This window comes from Somniosus microcephalus, chromosome 6 (assembly GCF_052327205.1).
Source record: "Somniosus microcephalus isolate GS21.2 chromosome 6, FLI_Smic_1.0, whole genome shotgun sequence".
Classification (NCBI taxonomy): Eukaryota; Metazoa; Chordata; class Chondrichthyes; order Squaliformes; family Somniosidae; genus Somniosus; species Somniosus microcephalus.
The window spans coordinates 50464172-50479241 of NC_140992.1; positions in this window are offsets into that span (position 1 = coordinate 50464172).

The following is a 15070-nucleotide window of genomic DNA, read 5'->3' on the forward strand; positions in this document are numbered from 1 at the left end:
TAAAAACAATACAATCCTCAATCCTATGATGGAAGAATGTTTGTAAAACAGTGAAATATTCCAGTGCTGGGGTGATTGTGCAAAGGAATAGAAGATACAAGTATAGCGAAGGTGCAATATGAAGCAATTCATTGCATTTATTATGCATAGGAATTTTTTAAAAGAAGCCTGTCCTATTTTCATAGAATAATCCCACCGACACATTTTCTTGCCATATCTGCCTTTCCCTTCTCTTTCCAGATATATATCTAATTGACTTTCGAATCCATTTAAACTCCTTGCTTCAATGGCCTTATTTCACAATTGTTTTACCAGGTAACAAAAAGTTTCACCTGAATTATCTTCTGACTCCTAACTTCCTAATTTTGTAAACTGGTAATTTGTAAACTTCACAGTAGTGAACAATATGTATAGATCAATTTTAACAATTCCTTTATAATCTTAAAACTCAAATTAGATCACCACAAAGCTTCCTCTTTCCCAAACCATTAAATACCTTAACTTCTCCTCATAATATAAATTCCCAATACCTAGAATCATCTTTGTTGCTCAACTCTGCACTGATTCCTTCCAGTGATTAAATGATCCGAAACTACATAATGTCGTCTAGATGGGGGTCTGAAAAACATTTTATATAGCAGCAATAAAACCTCTTGATGTGTACCTTAGCTCACTTCCAATTCCAATTTGTCTATGTTAATTCAACTGAGCACTTCGCTGAAAATTTTATAGATTTATCCACATCAGGAAACTTCTGTCAAAGTGTTTCAGTACGATCAGGAAAAAAAATGAAAAGGTGGCTCATACTGTTCTTCACATAAATAATGAATTTAAAAGTTACTGATACATTTATTTACATATTAAGGGCCTTACCTTGGGAGGTAAATTAAAAAATAGGTAGTAATCTCAGGATTGCTACCAGTGCCATGTGCTAGTCAGAGTAGAAATAGAAGGATATTTCAGATGAATACGTGGCTAGAGGAATGGTGCAAGGGGGAGGGATTCAAATTCCTGGGGCATTGGAATCGGTTCTGGGGGAGGTGGGACCAGTACAGACTGGATGGTTTGCAGCTGGGCGGGAACGGGACCGATGTCCTAGGGGGAGTGTTTGCTGGTGCTGTTGGGGAGGGTTTAAACTAAAATGGCAGGGGGTTGGGAACATGTGCAGGGAGACAGAGGAAAGGGAAGCAAGGATAGAAACAAAAGACAGGAAGGAGAAAAGCAAAAGTGGAAGGCAGAGAAATCAAGGGTGTAAATCAAACAGGGCTACAGTAAATAATAATTCTAAAAGGGCTAAGAATGTTAAAAAAACAAGCCTGAAGGCTTTGTGTCTTAATGCAAAGAGCATTCGTAATAAGGTGGATGAATTAGCTGCGCAAATAGATGTAAACAGATATGATGTAATTGGAATTACGGAGACATGGCTCCAGGGTGACCAAGGCTGGGAATTCAACATCCAGGGGTATTCAATATTCAGGAAGGACAGGCAAAAAGGAAAAGGAGGTGTGGTAGCATTGCTGGTTAAAGAGGAGATTAACACAATAGTAAGGAAGTATATTAGCTCTGATGATGTGGAATCTGTATGGGTAGAGCTGAGAAATACCAAGGGGCAGAAAATGTTAGTGGGAATTGTACACAGACCCCCAAACAGTAATGCCGAGGTTGGGGATGGCATTAAACGGGAAATTAGAGACACGTGCAATAAGGGTACAGCAGTTATCATGGGTGACTTTAATCTACATATAGATTGGGCTAACCAAATTAGTAACAATAATGTGGAGGAGGAATTCCTAGAGTGTATACGGGATGGTTTCCTGGACCAATATGTCGAGGAACCAACTAGAGATCAGGCCATCTTGGACTGGGTATTATGTAATGAGAAAGGATTAATTAGCAATGTTGTTGTGCGAGGCCCCTTGGGGAGGAGTGATCATAATATGATAGAGTTCTTCATTAAGATGGAGAGTGAAGTAGTTGACACAGAGACTAGGGTCCTGAATTTAAATAAAGGAAACTACGATGGTATGAGGCACAAGTTGGCTAGGATGGATTGGGGAATGTTACTTAAAGGGTTGACAGTGGATAGGCAATGGCAAACATTTAAAGATCGCATGGATGAACTACAGAATTTGTTCATCCCTGTCTGGCATAAAAATAAAACAAAAAAGTTGACTCAACCGTGGCTAACAAGGGAAATTAGGGATAGCATAAGATCCAAGGAGAGGAACATAAGAACATAAGAAATAGGAGCAGGAGTAGGCCAATCGGCCCCTCGAGCCTGCTCCGCCATTCAATAAGATCATGGCTGATCTGATCCTAACCGCCAATCCACAATCACAGAACCATCTCCTGAATCTAACAGAATTAGACACACGAAATAGGAGCAGGATCAGGCTACACGGCCCCTGGGCCCGCTCCACTACCCACAGGGCCATGACCGATCCGAACCTAGACTCATGTCCAAATTCCTGCCCGCTCCCCGTGACCCTTAATTCCCTTTACTTCTAGGAAACTGTCTATTTCTGTTTTAAATTTATGTAATGATGTAGCTTCTACAGCTTTTTGGGGCAGCATATTCCATGGACCTACCACCCTCTGAGTGAAGTAGTTCCTCCTCATCTCAGTTTTGAAAGAGCAGCCCCTTATTCTAAGACTATGCCCCCTAGTTCTAGTTTCACCCATCATCGGGAACATCCTCCCCGCATCCACCCGATCCAACCCCTTCACAATCTTATATGTTTCAATAAGATCGCCTCTCATTCTTCTGAACTCCAATGAGTAGAGTCCCAATCTCCTCAACCTCTCCTCATATGTCCATCCCCTCATCCCTGGGTTTAACCGAGTGAACCTTCTTTGTACTGACTCTAGAGCAAGTATGTCCTTTCTTAAGTATGGACACCAAAACTGTACGCAGTATTCCAGGTGCGGTCTCACCAATACCTTGTACAACTGAAGCAATACCTCCCTATTTTTTCATATAAATTGGCCAGAAAAAGCAGTAAACCTGAGGATTGAGAGCAGGTTAGGATTCAGCAAAGGAGGACAAAGGGATTAATTAAGAGGGGGGAAATAGTTATGAGAGTAAGCTTGCAGAGAGCATAAAAACTGACTGTAAATGCTTCTATAGATATGAGAAGAGAAAAAGATTGGTGAAGTCAAGCGTAGGTCCCTTGCAGTCAGAATCAGGGGAATTTATAATGGGGAACAAAGAAATGGCAAACCAATTAAATACATACTTTGGTTCTGTCTTCACAAAGGAGGACACAAATAACCTTCCAGAGATGTCAGGGAACATAGGGTCTAATGAGAGGGAGGAATTGAATGAAATCAGTATTTATAGGGAAATGGTGTTAGGGAAATTGACAGCATTGAAGGCCGATAAATCCCCAGGGCCTGATAATCTACATCCAAGGGTACTTAAGGAAGTGGCCCTAGAAATAGTAGATGCATTGCTGATCATCTTCCAAAATTCTATAGACTCTGGAATAGTTCCCATGGATTGGAGGGTAGCTAATGTAACCCCACTATTTAAAAAGGTGGTAGAGAGAAAACGGGGAATTATACCGGTAAGCCTGACATCAGTAGTGGGGAAAATGCTAGAGTCCATTATAAAAGATGTAATAGCAGAGCACTTGGAAAGCAGTGACAGAATCAGACAAAGTCAACATGGATTTACAAAAGGTAAATCATGCTTGACTAATCTGGAATTTTTTGAGGATGTAACTGTTAGAATAAATAAGGGAGAACCAGTGGATGTGGTGTATTTGGACTTTCAGAAGGCTTTCGATAAGGTCCCGCATAAGAGATTGGCATGCAAAGTTAAAGCACATGGGATTGGAGGTAAGGTACTGACTTGGATAGAGAACTGGTTGGCAGACAGGAAGCAAAAAGTTGGAATAAACGGGTCTTTTTCCGAGTGGCAGGCAGTGACTAGTGGGGTACCGCAGGGATCGGTGCTAGGACCCCAGCTATTCACAATATATATTAATGATCTAGATGAGGGAACTAGATGTAATATCTCCAGGTTTGCAGATGACACAAAGCTGGGTGGGCGTGTGTGCTGTGAGGAGGATGCAGAGAAGCTCCAGTATGATTTGGACAGGTTGGGTGATTGGGCAGATGCATGGCAGATGCAGTATAATGTGGATAAATGCGAGGTTATCCACTTTGGTGGCAAAAACAGGAAGGCAGATTATTATCTGAATGGTAATAGATTGGGAAAAGGGGAAGTGCAATGAGACCTGGGTGTCCTTGTGCACCAGTCGCTGAAGGTAATCATGCAGGTGCAGCAGGCGGTTACGAAGGCAAATAGTATGTTGGCCTTCGTAGCGAGAGGATTCGAGTACAGGAACAAGGATGTCTTGCTGCAGTTGTACAGGGCCTTGGTGAGACCACTCCTTGAGTATTGTGTGCAGTTTTGCTCGCCTTATTTGAGGAAGGATATTCTTGCTGTGGCTGGAGTGCAGCGAAGATTCACCAGACTGATACCTGGGATGGCAGGAATGACTTATGAAGAGAGATTGGGTCGATTAGGCTTATATTCGCTAGAGTTTAGAAGAATGAGAGGGGATCTCATTGAAACTTATAAAATTCTAACAGGACTAGACAGACTAGATGCAGGAAGGATGTTCCCGATGGCAGGGGAGTCCAGAACCAGGGGTCACAGTCTAAGGATAAGGGGTAAGCCATTTAGGATTGAGATGAGGAGGAATTTCTTCACCCAGAGAGTGGTGAACCTGTGGAATTCTCTACCACAGAAGGCAGTTGTGGCCAACTTATTAAATATATTCAAGAAGGAGTTAGGTATATTTCTTAAGGCTAAAGGGATATGGGGTGAAAGCAGGGACAGGGTACTGAATTTGCATGATCAGCCATGATCTCATTAAATGGCGGAACAGGCTCGAGGGGCTGAATGGCCTACTCCTGCTCCTATCTTCTTTGTTTCTAACGTCTATTTCAGGTGGGCGCCATGGGCAGCTGGACATCTGCCTACGCCAATATGGCAACGCCCGTATCCCTGGCACAGACGTTGCTCCCCAAAATTGGCCATCATTGCGTCCATTTTACTCCCATAAAGCGGGCGCAAATAGGTCTAATTTCTACCTCATACTGTTTCCCCATCATATCAGATTACCTTTTGAATGGTTCCTGAGTTGTTGCTTCAACTACCCTAACCAGGTATTGTGCACTCTGCATAAAGTGCCTCCCGATGTCAGCCCTGAACTTGCCTTTTACATTGATCCAGTATTTGTTTCTATCCTGTTTTAGTTGTTTAATTTCATAATCTAAACAGGACAGTAATTAATTCCAATGTATAATGTTAAATAACCAAAGCATCTATAAAAACCCCTTTCATTGAACAGTCGAAAAGACAGCAACATCAAATCTGGCAGAGTGCGTTGATAAATTATGAACACCAGGTGCAGAATGAAATGTCGCAACAGTCCGAGCTACTGTTGGCAAAGAGGAGCATTCTCACCCAACCAAATAGCAACATTGTTACACAAGAACACAATTTACACGGAACTATTATCTTACAGTAGTTACTGTATCTGTATATGAACAAAATACATAACACCAACAACCAAATTTCTCTATATCGACTATTGTTACAGCCAAGCACGTTTTTCTTTTGCTGTGGTGTTTGGCAAGTAGTATACAGAATTCGACTTTCACATGCTTAGTCCCCCACCGACCAAAAAATTGGGCCAAAAATTGCGGTCAGAGGCGTACCTCCAGAGTAAGCCTCCGACCTGTGAAAGGAATTCGCACTTACCTGATAGCGACCCTCCTGCAAAAACTTGGGGCTCGATTTTGTCAATGGGGAGCTTTTGGAGGCGGGACTCCCACTTTTTGGGTTTTAGTCCCGCCTCCATCGACTTGTGGCCAACCCACGCTACTTTCCCTTGATTGACCTTGTTAAGCCCGCCCAGCGGGCTCAGCAGGCCAATTAAGGGACACCTGGTTACTGGTGACATCAGCGATTGACATTTCATCTGTCAAGAGCTTTTGACAGATGAAAAATCAGCGTTTGACGGCTCTGTGAAGCTGTCAAACACTGAAAATCTGTCTTCTAACTTGAGTCCTTCTACTCAGGCTCAGTTAGAGCGCTCTCCAGACCAGAAAGCAGAGGCTGCAGCTTTTGACAGTTCAGCGGCCATTCTGCTTTTTGTGTCGGTGAGCTCAGGGACTCCCGAGAACTGAAGGAAGGAAGCCTGCAGGAGAAAGTAAAGGTAAGTAAAACTTATTAAAACACTTTACACTTACCTCACACACTTATCTCTGCACACATGCACCCATCACTCACCTGCACAACAGACATCTCGACCCCTTCAACCCCTGCAGACTGACGGTCCACCTCTCAAATTTGGCGTGGTTCGGAGCCGTCGGACAGCCCACACTTCAGGGCTAAAAATAGGGATTAGGCAAAAAACTGCCTGTTAACTACCTGTTAACAGGTAATTAATTGGCACTAATCCCCTTCCCACCTCGGGGAGGCGGCTCCCAGCATAGGTCGGGTACCCACCTCCTGGGACATTGGCATGGAGGCGGGTTGGGGGCGGGATGGGTTCCTGCTCCCCGATTCTGCAATTTTCCCACCACTCCCGCCTCCTCGGGACTTGGAAAATCGAGCCCTTGGGGTCTGATGCTGCGAGGCGGGCAGCGTAATGGCCAATGGATTCCAGGGACGCAGCTTGTGCGGAAGCGTACTTGGGATCAAATGGGCCTGGTCTTCCAATCACAAAACAGAATTAGATTTTAATAATTTCCGAAGGGAATCCTGTAATTAGATTTCATGGATCCCGAAATCAGATTTAATTACAATTTACAGGATTGGAATTTAATTCCTAATTAGCGTCATTCCGCCAACTTCACTAAAAATTTAATTTTTTGACATAATTAAAACTCTTATATTTGTAGAAACATTGAAAAACTCATTTGATACGTTGTATGTGTATGATTTCTGAGATGAAAATGTTTAAATCATGCCTGAGGTATCCCCTTCCGCTGATGCAAACAGGCCCTGCGTAACAGTTCCGTGCGCAATTGTTGGCCAGTCGGTGGGCAAATAGCCCAACTCTGCGCTAGCAATTGCTTTTTCGTGGGACATACGGATGGCCATTGTGTTTATTCTTTGGGTTTTTTTTTGCTTCATTGAATTTGGGGCATTGCTTTTGGTGTTGATTATTTATGTTTTCCGATCTGTCCTCCGTACAATTACTAAGGAGACAGAGCACGTGTAGGCAGGCGAGCGAGTCTCCATGGAGACAGTGCACGTGTAGGCAGGCGAGCGAGTCTCCATGGAGACAGTGCACGTGGAGGCAGGCGAGCGAGTTTCCAAGTAAATGGGTTTTTAACATCAACTTTTAAATGTTGCCATATAGTGAGGTTTTAATCGAGTTTTAATAGTTAAGCCTCCACATGCATAATAAATTCAGAGTTCTGTATCAGAGTCAGTGTTCGCAGCTATCAGCTTCGGCGTTTGTGCAATGGCTGGTCTTATGGTTAGTGAGATCTCCACGTAGCTGCATATGGGGGAGGGAGAGTAGGAAGGGAGGAGGGTACCTTATTCAAGATTAACAGAAATAACACATGGTTGATGGCTGAGTTTGCAGCCATTAAAGTATGCAAATTCACCAAAGGTGATACTAAAGCGGGGTGATCATGGAAAGCACCGAATGGAAGAAATAAGGTGGGTGTGAAGTGGTGTGGGTCAGTTGATAGGTTTCCTCAAAAATTCAGTAAGTCTTCAACTAGGATGATTTAGACTGTAAAACCAATGAAATACCATTTTTCTACAACAAAAGTCAAGTCTTTTTTCCAGAATGTAGAGCAATCAAGAAATAACTTCATTAGTGTGCTAATTTGTCTATTAATAGCTGAAATCCAATTTACACAGTTCAGCTAAATTTATGCAGCAGAGGGAATCGGATTTAAATGAATGATATGCCCATTACACTGCACCTTTGGGCTTGGTGTGTTCTACAATGTTTACACCAGCCCAAAAGCACAATATAATTCTGTCAGTTCCCATCTTGACTTTATCAACCTAGCAAGACCACCTCCTATAGACAGGCCACGTTTTATCTTTTGTGCCAGCTGAATGCCTGCCCTTTTAAAAATCTAGGCTGCTTTGACTGCTACTCAATTCTGTTCTGATTTAAAACTGTTAAAAGAAATGTTATTACCGCTCCCCTTCCCATAGTAGTAGGAATTTTACTAGACAATACTTGCTACGGTTTCTATTTCAATATTTGAGACAACATAAAGGTAGTTTTTTTTAAAAGAAAGACTCAATTAAAATTTCAAGACAGGAATTATCTGGATAAAAAACAGAGGCAAGATATTAAGCTATTTATATCCCAAGGATTCAGCAAAAAAAAAATTTGATAGAAAACTTTACTGATAAGAAAATACATAGAAGCCCTATTACTCAGACATCTTTCAAACTGTGGCTGCAAATCCTACAAAGATTGTATAGGCTGCTTTTATAATTCATAACTGCTTTATTTCAAACACACTGTAATCTGGACTCTTCACTTACTGAATAAATGCCAGAACTCAGAAAATAGTGCAGAAATTGTTGGTGGAATAACAGTGTACCAGTGCACTTTCCAACCAACGCTGTATCCACACTGGGAGGGTGTGGCTTCATACCCATGATTTCCTATATAGCAAGTTATGATCTCTTGTGCTGCTCGGAGAAAGCAGAGACTAACTATGTACTTCCTCACATGGCGGTATAAAACAAAATCGGGGGGAAAAAAAATCACAGCAGGCAACTTTTATATTCGAGCACTTTCTACTATATATTTGAGGTGGTGTGCGTGCTTCTGGAGGCAAGAAACAAAACACAATGCTAGTGGCAAAGATAAGTTGTTGCCATTGCTGCAGCTTGCCATAATTTTATTCTCAGCCCACCTGCATAGACATTCAATGCATCTTTCACTGTGCTGGCCTGCAGGGATCTTCCCCTGACATTGGTCCATCGCCAGAATGGGAGCGTCACATTTGCTAAGTTTCAGCAACTGCACATGCAGAAATCTTGTGCATGTAAATTATTCTGATGTTCTCATTGGGTTTCTAAATCTGCCCTGAAGTATAAATGGCTGAAACTAGATCAAAACTGCCGAAATGCTTCTATCGGAAGAGATTCTGTGATATAAGTTCAGTATTTAAACCGTAACTGACATTTTAAGAACCTACCGTCTTAGCCATGAAGCTCTGTATGGCACAAAGAGATTTAAAGGAACGTCAAATGTGACAATAAAAGAGTGACTTTAAAAAAATTATTCAAGTGTTTAGAATGTTATTTAAAAATAGGCTCATCTATAGACTGGGTAATTCAGCTGGTTAGCACATTATCGTTTCCTGACTGGGATCTGAGTTACAATACATCACTAACTGATGGACTGAAAGTCTCTTCTTTCCCGCCTGTGTGCCTGTGTTATATTCAGGGACCAGTACATTATCAGCCACTCCATTCACCCTGAAACTACCAAAATATGAAACAGTACTGTGAATATGTACTGCTGACGTATGAATTACCTTGTGGTAGGCTGGGCTTTGAAGATTAATGGGTGGCATTAGGGTTTTAAATGTTTGAGGATGAGCTTGTGTGTTACAATGTTTAAAATAAAACTGTACTTTGGGGCAAATCAGGAAAGTCGAGGTACAGAGATCATTTAAAGATGCTCAAATGTCAATGGGAAGAGAACCAGGAGAGTTAGCCCAGACCAAGAAACATATGGAAGGCACCATGACTATGGAGAGAGGATGGGGGACATTAAAGAAGATACAGAATTGGGACAGCTAGCGTGGGGTGCAGAATAGTTTGTTTTCTAAACATATATTCTATTCTCATCATTCCTCCAGAGGCAACTTTAACCAACACAATAGAAGTGCAAAATGTTAAACTGTGGATTCAAAGGTCTACATATATTTTTGGTTTGAGACCTTCAATGAAACACTCTACACACATTAGTCCTCCTAAGGTCAGGCTTTATTTTTAAAATGTAGATTCCTCAGTAATATAATTGATATTCTAAAACTTTTACTATCCAAGAGATTCTACAAAAGTTAATATTCGCTTAGTGTAAAATTCATATAATGAGATGATATTTACAGTAAAATTCTTCATCTAACAAGCTGTGTCTGCAAACTGAACAGATTGATAGTTACCAAATCTGGGAGGCACCAGATGATGTTCCACCTTGACTGTAGCTATCAGCTTTCTTGTCCCGGGGATGCACACTCAACCAGGCTGCTAACTGCCCCGCTATTTATGGCCTGAAACTACAGTCTATATGACTCTTTGACACATCTGCCAATCACTATACAGCTGTACCAGGGAAATGTTACATAACAAACAATCTCACAATGTAAAATTAATGGGCTGACGAGGTCCTTCTGTCTAACTGAAGGAGTGTAGTCCTCTTATCAATTAATGCATTCCTTTCACAGATGTGGCCTTGTAGACTTGTTTTTACAGCTAACAATTCTGCAGCATATTCTCTTCGGGAACTAATTGAAACTATAAACTCCTAAATTAATAGCTAAGCCATGAGGTTTACACAAAACATTTCCTCCTGTGAAGTGCTATAATAAAGATGTCTTAATATCTCTTATATCCCTGTGAAGCTGGGAGAATTGATAGACTGAGAGCAGCCACACAGTTTCATAGCACTTACGGTCTAGATGTTTTCACCTTGTATGTTTATCAGAGGGTTGTTAACACCAAAAGGATCATTAAACTGCTGGTGCTATAAGTTTAGCTATAATTCAAAAGTTTCAGTGGTTTACATTATATTTTTAATTCAAAATCTAATAGCCTCTATCTTAGACAGGCCTGTATATAATACAAAAGCAAAATATTGTGGATCCTCTAAATCTGAAGTAAAAACACAAAATGCTGGAAACATTCAGCAGGTCAGGCAGCATCTGTGGCAAGAGAAACAGAGTTAAAACATTTCCAGTCGATGAACTTTCATCAGAACTGGCAGATGTTGCTTTTAAACAAGTGCAGAGCGAGGGAAAGGTGAGAGAGAGAAACCAGGAAATTATAGACATGTTAGTCTAACATCTGTTGTGAGGAAGTTACAATATTTGAATCTGTAAAACGGAGGTTATTTGAATCTATAATAAGGACAGTGACTGATCACTTAAAGAAATTTGAGCTGATTAGAGAGAGCCAACATGAATTTGTAAAGGGTAAGGCATGTCTAATGAACCTAATTTAATTTTTTGAGTAAGTAACTAAAGTAGTGGACAGGGGAATGTCTATGGATGTAGTTTATATGGACTTCCAGAAGGCATTCGATTAGGTTCCACATATGAGACTGTTAACTAAAATTAAAAGCTCATGGAATTCAAGGCAAATTATTGACCTGGTTAGGAGATTGGTTAGATAGTAAAAGATAAAAAGTAGGGAATGGGTATGTACTTGAATTGGTAGGAAATGACTAATGGTGTCCCACAAGGATCTGTGCTGGGGCCGCAACTATTCACTATATTTATTAATGACTTAGATAACACAACAGAGAGCCATATATCCAAGTTTGCCGATGACACAAAGATTGGTGGCATAGTAAGTAGTGTAGACGGGTGCATAAAATTACAAAGAGACATTGATAGATTAAGTGAGTGGGCAAAACTGTGGCAGATGGATTTCAACACAGGTAAGTGTGAAGTCATCCATTTTGGACCAAAAAAGGATAGATCCAAGTATTTTCTAAATGGTGAAAATCTAGGAATAGTGGAGGTCCAAAGAGATTTAGGGGTCTATGTACACAGATCACTAAAATATAGTGGTCAGGTACAAAAAGTAATCATAAAGAAAAAAAAAGACTTGCATTTATATAGCGCCTTTCACGACCACAGGATGTCTCAAAGTGCTTTAAAGCTAATTAAGTACTTTTGAAGTGTAGTCACTGTTGTAATGTAGGAAATGCAGCAGCCAATTTGCGCACAGCAAGTTCCCACAGCAGCAATGTGATAATGACCAGATCATCTGTTTAGTGATGTTGATTGAGGGATAAATATTGGCCAGGACACTGGGGATAATTCCCCTGCTCTTCTTCAAAATAGTGCCAAGGGATCTTTTACGTCCACCTGAGCGAGCAAGCAAGGCCTCAGTTTTAACATCTCATCTGAAAGATGGCACCTCCGACAGTACAGCACTCCCTCAATACTGCACTAGAGCGTCAGCCTAGATTTTTGTGCTCAAGTCTCTACAGTGGGACTTGAACCCACAACCTTCTAACTCAGAGGCGAGAATGCTACCAACTGAGCCACGGCTGTCGCTGAAGGCTAATGGAATGATAGCCGTTATAACTAGACAGCTAGAATATAAAGGGGAGGAAGTTTTGCTACAGTTGTACAAATGTGGTTAGGCCACATCTGGAGTACTGTGTACAGTTCTGGGCACTTTAGAAGGGATATACTGGCCTTGGAAGGAGTGCAGCGCAGATTCACCAGAATGTTACCAGGACTCCAAGGGTTAAATTATGAGAAGATTTTACGTAAACTAGGCTTTTATTCCCTGGAATATAGAAGGTTATGGGGTGATTTGATTCAGATTTTTAGCGGTTGGAGGTGATGGAAGAGTGGACCAGGGTGTCACGGAGAGAATGGTCTCTTCGGAATGCTGAAAGGGGAGAGGAGGGGGAAGATGTGATTGGTGGTGGCATTGCATTGGAGGTGGTGGAAATGGCAGAGGATGAACCATTGAATGTGAAGACTGGTGGGTGGAATTTGAGGACAAAGGTGACCATATCATGGTTCTGGAAGGGTGGAGAAATGGTGAGGAAGTGTGGGAAATGGGACAGACACAGTAGAAGGCCCTGTCAACCATGGTGGAGGGGAATCCTCAGGTGAAGAAAAAGGAAGCTCTGGTGTGGAAAGTAGCATTGTTGGAACAGACGTGATGAAGACAGAGAAACAGGGAGAATGGAATACTGTCCTTACAGGAAGTGGGATTGGAGGAAGTATAATCAAGGTAGCTATGGGAGTTTGTAGGCTTGTAGTTGACATTGGTGGGCAACATATCCCCCGAAATGAAGACAGAGAAGTCGAGGATGGGAAGGGAAAAGTCGAGCATGGGAAGGGAAGAGTCGGAGATGGATCATGTGAAGGTAGAGGAGGGGTGGAAGTTAGAAGCAAAGTTGATGACGTTTTTTAGATTCAAATTAATCTTGGCAGCTCTGACGATGGGTTACTTTTGAAATGTTAACAATTTTCTTATTTATGTCTTCAGAGTCAGCATTGCAATATAAATAGGCAGCCTTAGGAGGTCAATCCCTTCGACAGAGGCAAAGCACTGGGAGAAATAAAGAGCTTTTGCTACTAGCAGTTCCCATCTGCACCACTATTTTATTCTAGTGGAGGGCAGGCTGAGCAGGTACCTTATTTTTAACACGGTTTGCTTGTAGACCTCCTCTCCACCTGAACTGAGGTGGAGAGGGAAAATAGAGTATGAGAGTAAGCTTGCAGGGAACATAAAAACTGACTGTAAAAGCTTCTATAGATTTGTGAAGAGAAAAAGATTGGTGAAGTCAGGATCAGGGGAATTTATAATGGAGAACAAAGAAATGGCAAACCAATTAAATACATACTTTGGTTCTGTCTTCACAAAGGAGGACACAAATAACCTTCCAGAGATGTCGGGGAACATAGGGTCTAATGAGAGGGAGGAACTGAATGAAATCAGTATTTATAGGGAAATGGTGTTAGGGAAATTGACGGGATTGAAGGCCGATAAATCCCCAGGGCCTGATAATCTACGTCCTAGGGTACTTAAGGAAGTGGCCCTAGAAATAGTAGATGCATTGCTGGTCATCTTCCAAAATTCTATAGACTCTGGAACAGTACCCATGGATTGGAGGGTAGCTAATGTAACCCCACTATTAAAAAAAGGTGGTAGAGAGAAAATGGGGAATTATAGACCGGTAAGCCTGACATCGGTAGTGGGGAAAATGCTAGAGTCCATTATAAAAGATGTAATAGCAGAGCACTTGGAAAACAGTGACAGGATCGGACAAAGTCAACATGGATTTACAAAAGGTAAATCGTGCTTGACTAATCTACTGGAATTTTTTGAGGATGTAACTGGTAAAATAGATAAGGGAGAACCAGTGGATGTGGTGTATTTGGACTTTCAGAAGGCTTTCGATAAGGGCCCGCATAAGAGATTAGCGTGTAAAGTTAAAGCACATAGGATTGGGGGTAAGGTACTGACTTGGATAGAGAACTGGTTGGCAGACAGGAAGCAAAGAGTTGGAATAAACGGGTCTTTTTCCGAGTGGCAGGCAGTGACTAGTGGGGTACCGCAGGGATCGGTGCTAGGACCCCAGCTATTCACAATATATATTAATGATCTAGACGAGGGGACTAGATGTAATATCTCCAAGTTTGCAGGCGACACAAAGCTGGGTGGGCGTGTGTGCTGTGAGGAGGATGCCGAGAAACTCCAGTATGATTTGGACAGGGTGGGCGATTGGGCAGATGCATGGCAGATGCAGTATAATGTGGATAAATGCAAGGTTATCCACTTTGGTGGCAAAAACAGGAAGGCAGATTATTTTTTGAATGGCAATAGATTGGGAGAAGGGGAAGTGCAAAGAGACCTGGGTGTTCTTGTGCACCAGTCGCTGAAGGTAAGCATGCAGGTGCAGCAGGCGGTTAAGAAGGCAAATGGTATGTTGGCCTTCGTAGCGAGAGGGTTCGAGTACAGGAACAAGGATGTCTTGCTGCAGTTGTACAGGGCCTTGGTGAGACCACACCTTGAGTATTGTGTTCAGTTTTGGTCGCCTTATCTGAGGAAGGATGTTCTTGCCATGGAGGGAGTGCAGCGAAGATTCACCAGACTGATACCTGGGATGGCAGGAATGACGTATGAGGAGAGATTGGGTCGATTGGGCTTATACTCGCTGGAGTTTAGAAGAATGAGAGGGGATCTCATTGAAACTTATAAAATTCTAACAGGACTAGACAGACTAGATGCAGGAAGGATGTTCCCGATGGCGGGGGGGTCCAGAACCAGGGGTCACAGTCTAAGGATAAGGGGTAAGCC